Source organism: Bombina bombina, chromosome 4 (genome assembly GCF_027579735.1).
Source record: "Bombina bombina isolate aBomBom1 chromosome 4, aBomBom1.pri, whole genome shotgun sequence".
Taxonomy (NCBI): domain Eukaryota; kingdom Metazoa; phylum Chordata; class Amphibia; order Anura; family Bombinatoridae; genus Bombina; species Bombina bombina.
Window position 1 is genome coordinate 174996452 of NC_069502.1, and position 16309 is coordinate 175012760.

Sequence of the window (16309 nt, forward strand, 5' to 3'; positions counted from 1 at the left end):
ATGTAATAGACACTACTATAAAAACTAATATGCACAGATATTGATATAAAAATCCAGTATAAAACTGTTTAAAAACTTAGAAGCTTCCAGTTTAGCACTGTTTAAAAGGTTACTAGAACAACCACTGCATGTGGGAAATAGCAGACACTCCCCCTTCCTTTGCATATGAGAAGACCCTTTACACAAACAGAAGCAAGCTGGAGAGGGTATGCGTCGGTATTCTACTAAAACTTTGGGGCATGGTTAGGAGTCTGAAAATCAGATAAATGTTATTTATATTGTATATAAAATAAGCAAAACTATCCATTTAAAAAACAACTATGGGCTATATAAATGGATAATCTACAAAACCTTTATGCAAAGAAACATCTAGTGTATAATGTCCCTTTACGTATCCAACAGACAATTGGCATGTTGCAAGTATTGGTACTCTCTATGCTTTAGAGTCGCCCTATTCCCTCTGAGAGTGGGAGGTATAGTAGTGAGTGCAGCTTTTATAGTTGTAATAATTTTACTTTTTTTTTTTTTATTTAATAAAGATCTAGAGGATACTTTTCCAGGGCAGCAATCTGTACATTAATATGTTAGTATTGTAGGGTCTTATTTTAAAGTAATTTTGCAGAAGGCTGTAGGTACATATATTCTGATCCTCATGATATCTAATCAATCTTATGAAAAGCAGCATTGTATTATTTACATTTTCCAGCAGGTGGCAGTGGTGTATAAAATGAAAATGTTTTGATGCATTTGATTCCATGCCATAGAAATATTTGTGTTTTTATATTTCTTGTGCAGTGCAACATTTTTCAGAATCTTCTATGTATATTTGTAATAAATGTCTCTCCAGTTCTACAGTGACACACCAGGAGGGTAAATATTACAATTAACTAATTGGACATTGGTTGTGCCATTTTTTTTGTTTTGTTTATTTTTACTTTCTTAGTACTCTCCCTGTCGACCACAGGTCCTTTTTAGCATCAGCGCTATTGCTTTTTCTCATATATCTGAAAGGACTCGCTGGCTTCTTGTACGCAGTAAGAAGAAGCCGATCTGTGTTCCCATGTCGCATTAGCGCTTTTATTATCTCTGATACAGTATTAATTCAAAACAATATTGGTTCAGCAACACAGCGGTTAATTTTTTTTTTCTCCCGCTACACTAAAGCCTGCTTCTGTTTTAGTTTGTTTAATTTTAGGTCCCTGCTTATTTATATTTTTCCCGTCTCCTAATAAAATATATATATACAGTGCATTTATCATTGTGGTAATTGCTGTCTTGTATTTATTATCTACAAATACATGAGAAAAAAATAGGGAGCACTCCCAATCAAAAGTAATTCGGAAAAAAAACACACTAATATGTAAAAACATTTTTATGCTGCTAGTCGAAAGAACATATAGTATCTTTATAGGGGGAAAAAATGACAGCACCAGAAAGGAATATTCTATATTAGATAATAAATATTTATTTATATTAAACTAGTGTTAAAGCCCGTGTACATGGGCCCACACAGGGTATGACCCTCCCACTCCCTTCCCCCTCCGCTGCTGAGCCGCCCACCCGCCAACCGCCTCCCGTCCACACCTCCCGCCGGCACCAGCAGAAGATCGTTAGAGGTGACACACACAGTGTCACCGTCTGTAACGTTCAGTCATCTGCCCTCATATGCCTGGAGCGTCAAGAACTCTAGCTCTCAGCTGTAACTTAACAGCCTAGAGTGCTGAAGCTTCCTGAAGCTATCTCGCGCCAGGTATGTTTTAAGGTCAGGTATGTTTGTCTTGCACAGTCTCTACTTTGCACAACTCCGTTGGACTAACATACCTGGCATTATATTATTTAGGATTATATGGTACATAAAATATAGTGTTGAGCTTTGGAAAATAATTTTCCTCCTTGGCTAAATATACTACTAGTCCTTTAGAGGATAGTACTTCCTTTAAAGACCCCATGGACAGAAAATAGTTTTTCCACAGAAAGGCTTTCCTTCAAGCGTGTTGTTTGAACCAGCTATTAGTATAGCTTGCGTGGCAGCAGCAGTGACTCTTTGATGTGATAACTTATCTAAACCAATTCAAATTATTCTATTAATACAACATAGTTTAATACTCCTTAAATCAGTGATGTCTCATACCAACAAGCTTTTGTTGTTTTTTCGCAATCATGGTCAGAGAATCAACATTCCAAGGAGTTCTCTTCTCAAACCAAAGTCTTTTTTCTAGGAGTCATTATAGACTGAATTTCAATGAGGCTTTCCTAGTCCGATCAAAGGAGATCAAAATCACAAACCACATGTGTGATGCTTCACTCTCTAACCAATCCTACTCTAGCCTTATGCATGGAAGTATTAGGTCTGATGATTGCTGCATCAGATACCATCCCCTTTGCTCAGATTCACTTGAGACCGCTGGAGTTATGCATGCTACGCCAGTGGTGCACCTACAAAACTCAGCTTTCTTAAAGGATCCTTTTGGATTCCACAGCAAAGAATTCTCTTTCATGGTGGATGGAAAAACATTTCATGCCTCAGAGGGCATCCTTTGTATGACGAAGTTGGACAATAATCTTGACAAACTAAAATCTCTCCGGTTTGGGTTCAGTATACTTAGAATATATTCTGCTATGTACGGAACATTGTAATGTGAAATATTTACAGTAAATACATATTTCTTTTACAAAGATATGACGAGTCCACGGATTTCATCCTTACTTGTGGGATATTAACCTCCTGCTAACAGGAAGTGGCAAAGAGCACCACAGCAGAGCTGTATATTTAGCTCCTCCCTTCCCTCCTCCCCCAGTCATTCTCTTTGCCTGTGTTAGTACTAGGAAGAGGTAAAGCGAGGTGTTAGTTTTAGTTTCTTCAATCAAGAAGTTTTTTATTTTAAATGGTACCGGTGAGTACTATTTTACTCAGGGAGATATGGAAGAAGATTTCTGCCCTGAGGTTGATGATCTTAGCAGATGTAACTAAGATCCATGTTGGTTCCCACAGAGCTTCTGAAGGTAGTGCAAGAGAAATCTTCAGTGTGGAGAACGGTGTCATGCTACAAGCAGCATTGAGGTATGTTCAGTCCTTTATTTCTGAGCAGACTTGGTATATCAGAACTGGCTGACATTTTTTTCCCTGCAAGGGAAGGAGTAAGCAGTAGACCTGTAAACAAAGGGTGTTACTGAAAAACCTGTGTTTATTTTATTTTATTGACATGGGCTAAGCATTTATAAAGGGCTTAAAGCAGCATATATAAAGGGATACTGGGAGAGACAGCTTAACGGTTTTTATTTGTGAGATCAAATAATCAGTATGGCTGAATATTTGTGTTGTGCTTAGGGGTAAACAAAATCCACATGGCTTTATTACTAAACCGCTTCCCATGCGGTTGTACAGTCTTATGCGATTGTCGTCCAAGATGGGCGGGGCCTATTTTCGCGCGCTCAGGCGCACACTTTACTCTGGCTGAGAAGGCAGCAGGCATTAGCTCCGGTTGGGCCTAAACTGGTGTTCTGTTATCCGTATCTTTGTTGAGTTATTTTGCAGTACCCTGGGGGCAGGTAGGCACCACAGCAGAGCTGTGGCGAGGTGCAGGGGTTATTTTTTCAAATCCAGCATATTTTTGTCTATAAATATCTTTTAGAGGTTAATTTCTCCCCTTGCTCTTGGGGTGCAATAATTTCTGGCACTATTGATTATGTGTAGTTAATTTTGAAGCGTTAATAAACGTTTTTAGACAGTTTGGGAAAAATTGTGCGCTTTTTTTATCTCTTAAAGGCGCTGTACACGTTTTTCAAAAAATTGTTTAAGTCAATAAATAGTCAAGTGTTTAACGACTATTGTTGTTATTGCTAGTCTGTTCAACATGTCTGACATTGAGGATACTATTGCTCTATGTGTTTAGAAGCCATTGTGGAACCCCCTCTTACGTTGTGTACCTCTTGTACTGAAAGGGCCTTACCATGTAAAAAGCATATTTTAGGTAAAGAAAGTGGGCCTAAGGATGATTCTCAGTCTGAAGAGAATCAGGATATGCCATCCAATTCTTCCCAAGTGTCACAACCTTTAACGCCCACACAAGCGACGTACCTCAAGTGCGTCTAATTCTTTCACTCTACAGGATATGACTGCAGTAATGTCAACTACCCTTACAGAGGTATTATCTAAATTACCAATGTTACAGGGTAAACGCAGTAGGCCAGGTATTAATGTGAATACTGAATCCTCTGATGCTTTATTGGCTATTTCCAATGTACCCTCACAGGGCTCTGAGTTGGGGGTCAGGGAATTACTGTCTGAGAGAGAACTTTCAGACTCAGGAAATATGTTGCCTCAGACAGATTCGGACGTCATGTCCTGTTACTTCGGGAGGTTTTAGCGACTCTGGATGATTGCGACCCTATTGTGATACCACCAGAGAAATTGTGTAAAATGGACAAATATCTAGAGGTGCCTACTTACACTGATGTTTTTCTGGTTCCTAAAAGGACTTCAGAAATTATAAAAAAGGAATGGGATAGACCGGGTATACCGTTTTCTCCCCCTCCTACTTTCAAGAAAATGTACCCAGCAGACACCATTCAGGACTTTTGGCAGTCGGTCCCTAAGGTGGAGGGAGCTATATCAACCCTGGCTAAGCGTACAACTATACCTATCGAGGACAGTTGTGCTTTCAAAGACCCTATCGATAAGAAGTTAGAGGGTCTTCTAAAGAAATTATTTATTTATCAGGGTTTTCTTTTACAGCCTGCATTATTCAAGTAACTACTGCAGCAGCTTGTTGGTTTGATGCTCTAGAAGAGTCTCTGAAGGTTGAGACCCCATTAGAGGACATTTTGGATAGAATTAAGGCTCTTAAGCTAGCTAATTCTTTTATTACAGATGCCGCTTTTCAAATTGCTAAATTAGCGGCGAAAAATGCAGGCTTGCCATTTTAGCGAGTAGAGCATTATGGCTCAAATCGTGGTCTGCTGATGTGTCATCAAAATCTAAGCTTTTAGCTATTCCTTTCAAGGGTAAGACCCTAATCGGGCCTGAATTGAAGGAAATCATTTCTGGCATTTCTGGAGGTAAAGGCCATGCCCTACCACAGGACAGGTCTGTTAAGATGAGGGTAAAAAAATAAATAATTGTTCCTTTCGAAATTTTAAAGGAGTAAATAAATAAAGGTAAACGATCCAAGAAGCCAGCTGCTGCTACTAAGACAGCATGAAGGGGCGGCCCCCGATCTGGGACCGGATCTAGTAGGGGGCAGACTTTCTTTCTTTGCTCAGGCTTGGGCAAGAGATGTGCAGGACCCCTGGGCATTGGAAATCAACTGGAATTCGAGGATTTTCTCCCAAGAGGGAGATTTCATCTTTCACGATTGTCTATAGACCAGATAAAAAGAGAGGCGTTCTTACGCTGTGTAAAAGACCTCTATACCATGGGAGTAATTTGTCCCGTTCCAAAACTGGAACAGGGACAGGGGTTTTACTCAAATCTTTTCGTGGTTCCCAAAAAAAGAGGGAACTTTCAGACCAATTTTAGATCTCAAGTGTCTAAGCAAATTTCTCAGAGTCCCACCATTCAAGATGGAGACTATACGAACAATCTTACCAATGATCCAGGAGGGTCAATATATGACTACCGTGGACTTGAAGGATGCAAGCGGCGAAAAATGCAGGCTTGCCATTTTAGCGCGTAGAGCATTATGGCTCAAATCGTGGTCTGCTGATGTGTCATCAAAATCTAAGCTTTTAGCTATTCCTTTCAAGGGTAAGACCCTAATCGGCCCTGAATTGAAGGAAATCATTTCTGACAATCGTCAGTTCCTAAGGTTTGCCTTTCTGGACAAACATTATCAGTTTGTGGCTCTTCCCTTCGGGTTGGCCACAGCACCCAGAATCTTCACAAAGGTTCTAGGGTCCCTTCTAGCGGTTCTCAGACCGCGGGACATAGCAGTGGCACCTTATCTGGACGATATTTTGATTCAGGCGTCAACTTATCATCTGACAAAATCTCACACAGACACAGTGTTGTCTTTCCTGAGAACTCACGGTTGGAAGGTGAACATAGAAAAGAGTTCACTTGTTCCAAGGACAAGGGTTCCCTTCTTGGGAACTCTAATAGACTCGGTAGACATGAAAATATTTCTGACGGAGGTCAGAAAATCAACGATTCTAAATACTTGCCGAGAACTTCAGTCCATTCCTCAGCCATCAGTGGCTCAGTGTATGGAGGTCATTAGATTAATGGTAGCGGCAATGGACATCATTCCGTTTGCTCGCTTTCATCTCAGACCACTGCAGCTGTGCATGCTCGGACAGTGGAATGGGGACTATGCAAATGTATCTCCTCAGATAAATCTGGATCACAAGACCAGAGACTCTCTTCTTTGGTGGTTGTCGCCGGATCATCTGTACCAGGGGACTTGTTTCCGCAGACCCTCATGGGTGATAGTGACAACGGACGCCAGCCTTCTGGGCTGGGGTGCAGTCTGGAATTCCCTGAAGGCTCAGGCTGTCTGGACTCAGGTGGAGTCTCTACTTCCAATCAATATTCTGGAACTGAGAGCAATATTCAATGCGCTTCAGGCGTGGCCTTAGTTGGCTTCAGCCAAATTCATAAGATTCCAGTCGGACAATATCACGACTGTGGCGTATATCAATCATCAGGGGGGAACAAGGAGTTCTTTAGCGATGATAGAAGTATCAAAGATAATCCAATGGGCGGAGGCCCACTCTTGCTATCTATCGGCAATCTACATCCCAGGAGTAGAGAACTGGGAAGCGGATTTTCTAAGTCATCAGACTTTTCATCCGGGGGAGTGGGAACTCCATCCGGAGGTGTTTGCCTCATTGATTCGACAATGGGGCAGACCGGAATTTGACCTGATGGCATCTCATCAGAATGCCAAGCTTCCACGTTACGGATCCAGGTCGAAGGATCCTCAGGCCGAACTGATAGATGCCCTGGCAGTGCCTTGGTCGTTCAGCATAGCTTATGTGTAATCAGTAATACTGATAGCGCCTGCGTGGCCACACAGGACTTGGTATGCGGATCTAGTGGACATGTCCTCTCTGCCACCATGGAAACTTCCTCTGAGACAGGACCTTCTCATTCAATGACCTTTCCAACATCCAAATCTAAATTCTCTGCAGCTGACTGCTTGGAGATTGAACGCTTGATTTTATCTCAGCGGGGATTCTCTGATTCGGTCATCGATTCTTTGATACAGGCTCGTAAGTCTGTCACTAGAAAGATCTATCATAAGATATGGCGTACATATCTTTATTGGTGTGAATCCAAGGGTTACTCATGGAGTAAAGTCAGGATTCCCAGGATTCTGTCTTTTCTCCAAGAAGGTTTGTAGAAAGGGTTATCAGCAAGTTCCTTAAAGGGACGGATTTCTGCTTTGTCAATTTTGCTTCACAAACGTTTGGCAGATGTTCCAGATGTTCAGTCATATCTTATATTTCATTATGATAAGGTGGTTTTGCATACCAAACCTGGATTTCTTCCTAAGGTTGTTTCAAATAAGAATATTAATCAGGAAATTGTTGTTCCTTCCTTGTGTCCTAATCCTTCTTCTAAGAAGGAGCGTTTGTTACATAACCTGGTCGTGGTCCTCGCCTTGAAGTTTTACTTACAGGCGACTAAGGGGTCAGAAAGCTACGGCTACCTCTCTTTCCTTTTGACTGAGGAGTATCATCCGCCTGGCTTATGAGACTGCCGGACAGCAGCCTCCTGAAAGAATTACGGCTTATTCTACTAGGGCTGTGGCTTCCACATGGGCCTTTAAAAATGATGCTTCTGTTGCACAGATTTGCAAGGCTGCGACTTAGTCATCTCTTCATACTTTTTCCAAATTTTCCAAATTTGATACTTTTGCTTCTTCTGAGGCTGTTTTTTGGGAGAAAGGTTCTTCAAGCAGTGGTGCCTTCCGTTTAGGTCTCTGTCTTGTCCCTCCCGTTTCATCCGTGTCCTATAGCTTTGGTATTGGTATCCCACAAGTAAGGATGAAATACATGGATTTGTCATATCTTTCTAAAAGAAAAGTACATTTATGCTTACCTGATAAATTAATTTATTTTACGATATGACGAGTCCACGGCCCACCCTGTTCTTTTAAGACAGATTTATTTTATATTAATTTTTTGTAAACTTCAGTCACCTCTGCATCTTTGGCTTTTTCTTTCTCTTCCTAAACCTTCGGTCGAATGACTGGGGGTGGAGGGAAGGGATGAGCTATATATACAGCTCTGCTGTGGTGCTCTTTGCCACTTCCTGTTAGCAGGAGGTTAATATCCCACAAGTAAGGATAAAATCTGTGGACTCGTCATATCGTAAAAGAAATGAATTTATCAGGTAAGCATAAATTTACTTTTTAAACCTTTATTAAAAATGAATATTGTATAAATATGATTTATCATCTTTTCATCTACTTAACAGCGAAGGGCTTCAATGCAATTATATATATGTTTATGTATAAATATGTATTTATGTGTTTATATGTGTCTGTAAATACATATATACACATATAAATACATATGTACACGTATATACATACATATACATCTTTAGACATGTACAGTATATGTGTGTATCTCAACGTTAAAGCCTTTTGCCTGCCTGAGATCTCAAATCTTTGAGCCCTTAAAACTTTTGTATGCAATATTTTTTTTTTTAATTTTTATTAGATAGTGTTATTATGATTGTAACTTTACTTAGTAATGTATTTTTATGTGTTTTGTGCAACGTTTTTTTTTTGCTAAACAGTTAACCAGATCTCTGAAGTTGCGGTAAGCATTCTTACCACATTAGGAGTGGAAAGCCTGACAAAGTCAAACCCCTGCAATAAACCCCTTATCGCTCGCGCACACTCCCCTCGTAATCTAGCCCTTGATGTTTTTGTTCTTCTGAAGTAGCTTTTGGTGGATAAGTCCTCCAGGCTGCAGTGTCTGAAAAATAGGTTCCTGCCTTCTTAAAAAAAATATTTGTTCTTGCCCAAAATTACTTGTGGACTCCACTGCTTAGGTATAAGATTTCATGAGTAATTGAATCTGGACTCTCACCACCTTATGAAAGAAAACAAAATTTAGGCTTACCTAATTGTATTCTTGCATGGTGGTGAGAGTTTACAGGCTCCACTCAGTTTTATTCTTATTAATATCATTTTTTCCTGCGACAGAAAATATTGAATATAGTATAACTGCATAATCAACAAGTGCATTATTAAAAAGACAATACCATACCATCTACTTAAATGAGCAGTAGATTTTTTTCTGACAAATTTCAAAATTCACTTTACTTTGCATGCCCCTTCTATCCTGTGACAACAATTAGCCAATCACAGACTTGTGTGTGTGTGTATATATATATATATATATATATATATATACGCACTGTAAACATACATTCAAAAGAAAAGGAAGCATCTGCATAGGGTACAGTAATTTTGAAGTGCAACCATCTTAAGACACAGAAAGGGGAAGTAAAAGATCCTGAATGCATTTAATATCTTTACCAATGTTCAGACAATATAATTAATGTGGATTGGTGTTTATTGGAATACCAGGGTATTTGAAGGTGCCATTAATTATTTTTAGTTTAGTGTTTTGTAGTGAGGCATTGCTGATATTAAGTAACCATGTCACTTCAGATTTATATACATTGATTTTGTAGCCTGAAAAGACTCCAAAATTACCTTTGAAGTGTAATAATTTAGGTACATTTGATGTGGGATTGCTTACATAAAGTAAGAGGTTGTCCACATAAAGTGACAAATGTATGGTCTGTTTATTGATTCTAAGTCCTTCACTGTATTGCCTTATGTAACAGGTTAAGTGCTGTATGGCCAGATTAACCAATAACGGTGACAGTGGGCATCCCCTGCTGCATGAATTTTTTTTTTTTTAAAAATTTGTGCAAAAAAATAACAGTATCTTTACACACATCTTATTTGTTTTGCAGTAACCTAAGAAAACCTATGCATTTTCCCTCTGTTACAATTATGTTTTTCCTGTTTTAGTCTAGAGCACCACACTTTAAAATGTATGATTGATGTAGTTTAATCATTTTTATGCTGTAAATTTTACTTTTTTCCTAAGATATATAGATTCCATGACGTCATTCAATTACTAGTGGGAATATCAGTCCTGACCAGCAAAAGGAGGCAAAGGGCACCACAGTAAAGCTGTTAAGTGTCATTCCCTGCCCATAATCCCCAGTCATTCTCTTTGCCTTTGTCAATGGAGGAGGTCGAGTTTGGTGTCTGAAGACTTTAATTCCTTTTTTTGGGTACTTTTCTTTGCAAGCAAGGATGTGGGTTTAGCTGAGTCCAAAAATCTCTTCAGTAGAGTAGTGGTGGCTTTTAAGCAGTTAGGAAGTTGTGAGGTGGTCCTTACTTTGTTTTCCAACATATTGCTGCCCTAGTTATAGAAAGCCAGAGTTGGTTACTCTGTTCTTTCTTTTTTCTACGGGTCTCTGTAAGGAGTATGTGTCCTTTCACGGCTTGTAAGCTGTCTCCCTGCCGGACAGCTAAACTGCAGGTAAGTGCTTTTGTCTTCTAGGTACTGGGTACTTGCACTTTTAAACAAAAGAAGGGCTGCAGATTTTATATGGGACAAACAAATCCCTTTTATAGGATTTTATTAGGCAGGATGCAGACACTTTTTGATGTGAGATGTAGACTATCTTTTCTCTGGGTGCGGAAAGAATAACTACTAATGCTTATGACTTATTTGTGGCTCGCATACTTGAGAATTTATGGTCTTTGTGTGGGGCTACAATCTTGGTGTTTCTGTTATGATCAGCAAGAGCGGGTTTGCACTATGACAGCCTTTAGAAACGTGCGCTTTTATTTTTGCTGCGCAGTTTCTTGTAGGCTGGTCATGTGATTTTGGCGTCTTCCGCTTTCAGCCTTAGAGCGGCGCCTTCTTGTTCCGGCATCTCCGGTGATCACTCGATTAGCAGGAGAGTCCCTTGTCATTTGTCGGTGTCGGATTTATTCCGGAGGTCAAGTAGGCACCTCAGCATGTAACTGAGGTGTAGAGGCACTTAGTTTGTTTTTTGGTATCACGTAATTCTGCTAAATAGCATGTATTACTCTGAGGGAAGTCTACTTAAAGTGACAGTAGCCTTAAGTACTTTTTTGTTATCTCATTTATTTTGGGGAAAATTTCTTTAAGCTATAATGGGCATGGAACAAGGTTCTTGTGACAAATGCTTATGTTTAAAGGCACAAATTGTTTTGCCTATGCAATTCTGTGCTGCATGCTTAGATGGAACTCTTCAATGTAAAGATAAGTTGTTGCCCCCTGAGCCCAATGTCTCTCAGGATGATGCTGTTCAGGCAATGCCACAGCTTTCTCCTCAAACATCCCAAGCCTCAATGGCGTCACATACAGTGCCCTGGAGTTCCTCTCAGCCTCCTGAAGGAATTTATTTGCCTGCAGATTTTGCTGCACAGGTATCTTCTGCGGTATCTGCTGCATTATCTGCTTTTCCTATGCTGGGAAAACGCAAGAGGAAAATTAGACACTCAGATAGTAAGGTTGCTGTTCATCTTCTGCTACGCAGGTTGCCGTCCCTCATAACTGATGAGGAGGATATGTCGGTAAACTTCAGATTTAAGCTTGAATACCTTCATGTATTGTTAAAGGAGGTATTAGCTACTTTGGACCTCTCCAATGCTTCTGTCATTGGCAACCCTAAGAAGTCTAATAAACTTAATAAATACTATGATGTTCCTTCCTCTGTTTAAGTTTTTCCTGTTCCAGACCGTGTGACGGAGATTATTTCACAGGAATGGGAGAAGCCATGGATACCTGTCCCCCATCTTTAAAAAGACGCCTTGTCTGAATCTATTTTAGTAGAGAATCCGTTGGAGGAGATACAAGATAGGATTAAGGCTCTCAAACTAGCCAATTCCTTTATTTCTGATGCTAACATGCAACTTATTAGACTGGGCGCCAAGATATCTGGCTTCACTGTCCTAGCCCGCAGGGCTTTGTGGCTAAAATCTTCGTCAGCTGATATTACTTCTAAGTCCAAGCTTCTGGCACTTCCTTACAAGGGTAAGACTTTGTTTGGACCTGGTATGGCAAAAATAATATCTGATATTACGGATGGAAAAAGGTCTTTTCTACCTCAAGACAAGAAGAATAGACCTAAGGGACGTCAAAGTAATTTTCGTTCCTTTCATAACTTCAAAGGTCAAAAGTCTTCCTCTTCCAAGCAGAAGCAGTCCAAGTCTTCTTGGAATCCCAATCAGTCTTGGAATAAGGGGAAGCATTTAAAGAAACCCTCAACTGAGTCTAAGTCAGTATGAAGGGTCGGCCCCCGATCCGGGATCGAATCAAGTGGGGGGCAGACTTTCCCTATTTTGTCAAGCATGGATGGAGATGTCCCAGATCCCTGGGCTGTGGACATAGTATCTCATGGTTACAAAATCGAATTCAAAACTTTCCCACCAAGGGGAAGATTCCACCTCTCAAGATTATCTGTAGACCAAGCAAAAAGAAAGGCATTCTTGAACTGCGTTCAGGACCTTTTCTCCCTGGGAGTGATTGTTTCAGTTCCAGTAAGGGAACATGGTCTAGGATGTTATTCAAATCTTTTTGTGTTTCCCAAAAAAGAGGGAATTTTTCGGCCCATTTTAGGCCTTAAGTACCTCAACAAATTTCTCCGGATACTATCCTTCAAAATGGAAACCATTCGTTCCATTTTTCCTTTGGTCCAAGAGGGTCAGTTCATGACAACCATAAACCTGAAGGATGCGTATCGTCATGTTCCTATCCACAGGGATCATTACAAATTCCTGAAATTTGCTTTTCTAGACAAGCACTTTCAGTTTGTGTCTCTTCCGTTTAGCCTTGCCCCAGCTCCCAAAATTTTCTCAAATGTTCTGGGGGCTCTCTTGGCAGTGGTCAGGTCTCGGGGAATTGCAGTGGCGCCCAACCTGGACGACATATTGGTTCAGGTGCCATCTTATCAACAAGCAAACTCTCATACAGAGATCTTGTTGTCTTTTCTACTTTCCCACGGATGGAAAGTGAATCTGGAAAAGAGTTCCCATAGTTTTCTTAGGGACCATAATAGATTATATATCTCTGAAAATGTTTCTGACAGAAGTCAGAAAATCCAAAATTCTCTCCTCTTGCTTATCTCTACAGTCTACTGTTCAACCATCAGTGGCTCAATGTATGGAGGTAATTGGTCTGATGGTCGCTTCCATTCTTTTCCTTTGCTCAATTCCATTTGAGAGCTCTGCAATTATTCATGCTCAGAGAATGGAACGGAAACCATTCGGATCTATCTCAGAGGATAGATTTAGACCCGTCGAAAAGAGACTCCCTCCCGTGGTGGCTTTCTCAGAAGCATCTGTCTCAGGGCACATGCTTCCGGAGACCTTTGTGGGTGATTGTGACCACAGACGCCAGCCTGCTAGGCTGGGAAGCAGTCTGGGACGCATTAAAGGTGCAGGAACTTGGACTCAGGATGAGTCTGCTCTCCCCATAAACATCTTGGAGTTAAGAGCGATTTACAATGCTTTGATGGCTTGGCCTTAATTGTCCTTAGCCCAGTTTATCAGGTTCCAGTCGGACAACATCACCTCAGTGGCTTACATCAACCACCAGGGAGGAACTCGGAGTTCCTTAGCCATGAGGGAGGTGGCTCGGTTTATTCAGTGGGCGGAAGCTCACAATTGTTATCTATCTGCCATCCACATTCCAGGAGTGGACAACTGGGAAGTGGATTTCCTGAGCAGACATTTCATCCCGGTGGTTGTGGGCTCTCCATCAAGGAGGTATTCTCCAGGTTAACCCTCAAATGGGGGGTGCCGGAGTTGGATCTTATGGCGTCTCGGCAGAACGCCATGCTTCCAAGGTACGGTTCAAGATCAAGAGATCCGCAGGCAGCTCTGATAGATGCTCTGGCGGTTCCTTGGGTGTTCGTTCTTGCATATCTGTTTCCTCCATTTGCACTCCTTCCACGAGTCATTGCTCGTATCAAACAGTAGAGAGCGTCGGTAATTCTTATAGCCTCTGCATGACCTTGCAGGATCTGGTATGCAGACGTAGTGAAGATGTCTTCTCTTCCACCTTGGAGGTGCCTCTGAGGAAGGACCTTCTAACTCAGGGTCCATTCCCCCATCCAAATCTTGTTTCTCTGAAGCTGACTGCTTGGAGATAAAACACTTATTCTGTCTAAGCATGGGTTTTCTGAGTCAGTCATTGAGACCATGCTGCAGGCTCACAAGCCTGTTGCTCGTAAAATTTACCATAAGGTATGGGGTAAATACCTTTATTGGTGTGAATCCAAAGGCTACTCCTGGAGTAGGGTCAGGATTCCTAGGATTTTGTCCTTTCTCCTGGAGAAAGGGTTGTCAATCAGTTCTTTGAAAGGTCAGATTTCTGCTTTATGTATTCTTTTACATAAGCGTCTGGCAGAGGTGCCAGATGTTCAATCTTTTTGTCAGGCACTGGTCAGAAACAGGCCTGTGTTTAAACCTGTTGCTCCTCCTTGGAGCCTTAACCTTGTTCTTAAAGTTTCGGAACTCTTGGCTTTGCAGTGTGATTCGCCTTACCATATCTTACATGCTGATAAGGCGGTTCTTCATACTAAATTGGGGTTCCTTCCTAAAGTGGTTTCAGATAGGAATATTAATCAGGAAATTGTTCCTTCTCTCTGTCCCAATCCTCCTCCTCATAAAGAACGTCTGTTGTGCATGCTCTAAAAGTCTACCTACAGGCGACTAAGGATTTTCGCCAGTCTTCTGCCCTGTTTGCTTCTCAGGGAAGTGTAAGGGTCAGAAGGCTACTTCTACTTCTTTTTCCATCTGGTTGAGAAGTATGATTCGTTTTGCGTATGAGATTGCTGGACAGCAGCCTCCTGAGAGAATTACAGCTCATTCCACTAGAGCTGTCTCATCTTCTTGGGCTTTCAAAAATGAAGCTACTGTGGAACAGTTTTGCAAGGCTGCAACTTGGTCCTCTCTGCATACTTTTTCTAAATTTTACAAATGTAATACTTTCTTTTGCAAGATGTACGAGTCCACAGATTCATCCTAACTTGTGGGATATTGTCCTTCCTGACAGGAAGTAGCAAAGAGAGCACCACAGCAGAGCTGTCTATATAGCTCCCCCCTTAACTCCACCCCCAGTCATTCTCTTTGCTGGCTCTAAGCAGGAAGAGTAAAGAGAAGAGGTGTTAAACTGTTAGTTTTATTTTATCTTCAATCTAGTGTTTGTTATTTTTAAATAGTACCGGTGTTGTACTATTTACTCTCAGGCAGGACATAGATGAAGATTTCTGCCTGGAGGATGATGATCTTAGCATTTGTAACTAAGGTCCACTGCTGTTCCCACATGAGTTGAGGAGTACAGGAAAACTTCAGTGTGAGGAACTGTTTCTTGCTATACAGCAATGAGGTATGTTCAGTCATATTTTCTGCAGAGACTGTGTTAACTCAGAAAGGCTGACAGTGTCCCCATTAGGGGAAGGGTAAGCAGTAATCCTAGTATTATCAGAGGTTTTTTCTAGCTTGCATAAAGGGTTAATTTTTTGTGGGCACTTAGTTTGTTATGTGAATTTGGGACAAACGTTTTTGTGTCTGGGAGTAACGTTTTCTGTTTTATGGGACATTTGCTTGAGGGTTATTTGGGGTTGTTTATAACCCACATGGCTTTCAGGCAGAGTTTGTTAGTTTTGTGTAGGCCCCAGCAACATCGAGTGAGGTGGTCGGGGCCTACATTTACAAGCAGCAAGCAACTTCTCCTGACGTCCTGAGAGTCTTCTGAGGGACTAATTGAAGCTTTAAACCCCACATTATCGCTTCCTAAGGGTAGGTAGGGCCACAGCAGAGCTGTGGCAAGGTGATTTAGGGGTTTTTAACTGGTTTTAGACACTTATCAACCCGTTTTTTTTATTTGGGGGTCTATTGCTTTTTTACTTGTGGTGCAATCCTTCTAAAGCTTAGTGGGTACACTGTTAAAATTTCGGAATTTTTGAAGCAATTTTAACCTGTTTTACAGTTTGTGTATGCCTTTTTTTTCTCTTAAAGGTACAGTACCGTTTTTGCAAATTGTGTTTTTTTTTTCATTAAAATAAAGTGTTTTCCAAGCTTGTTTGCTTCATTACTAGCCTGTTAAACATGTCTGACACTGAGGAAACTCATTGTTCAATTTGTTTAGACGCCATTGTGGAACCCCCTCTAAGAATGTGTCCCAATTGTACTGATATGTCTATAAATTGCAAAAAGCATATTTTGACTTATAAGAATTTGGCATTAAATGATTCTCAGACAGAAGGAAATCAGGTTTCGCCATCTAGTTC

At 40.9% G+C, this 16309-nt stretch overlaps 1 protein-coding gene across 2 annotated transcripts in view; it reads left to right on the forward strand.

Annotated features, from left to right (window-relative positions):
- Positions 1-16309, forward strand: part of KIDINS220 (kinase D interacting substrate 220) — a 404332-nt gene that overhangs the window by 189439 nt on the left and 198584 nt on the right. The window lies entirely within an intron of this gene.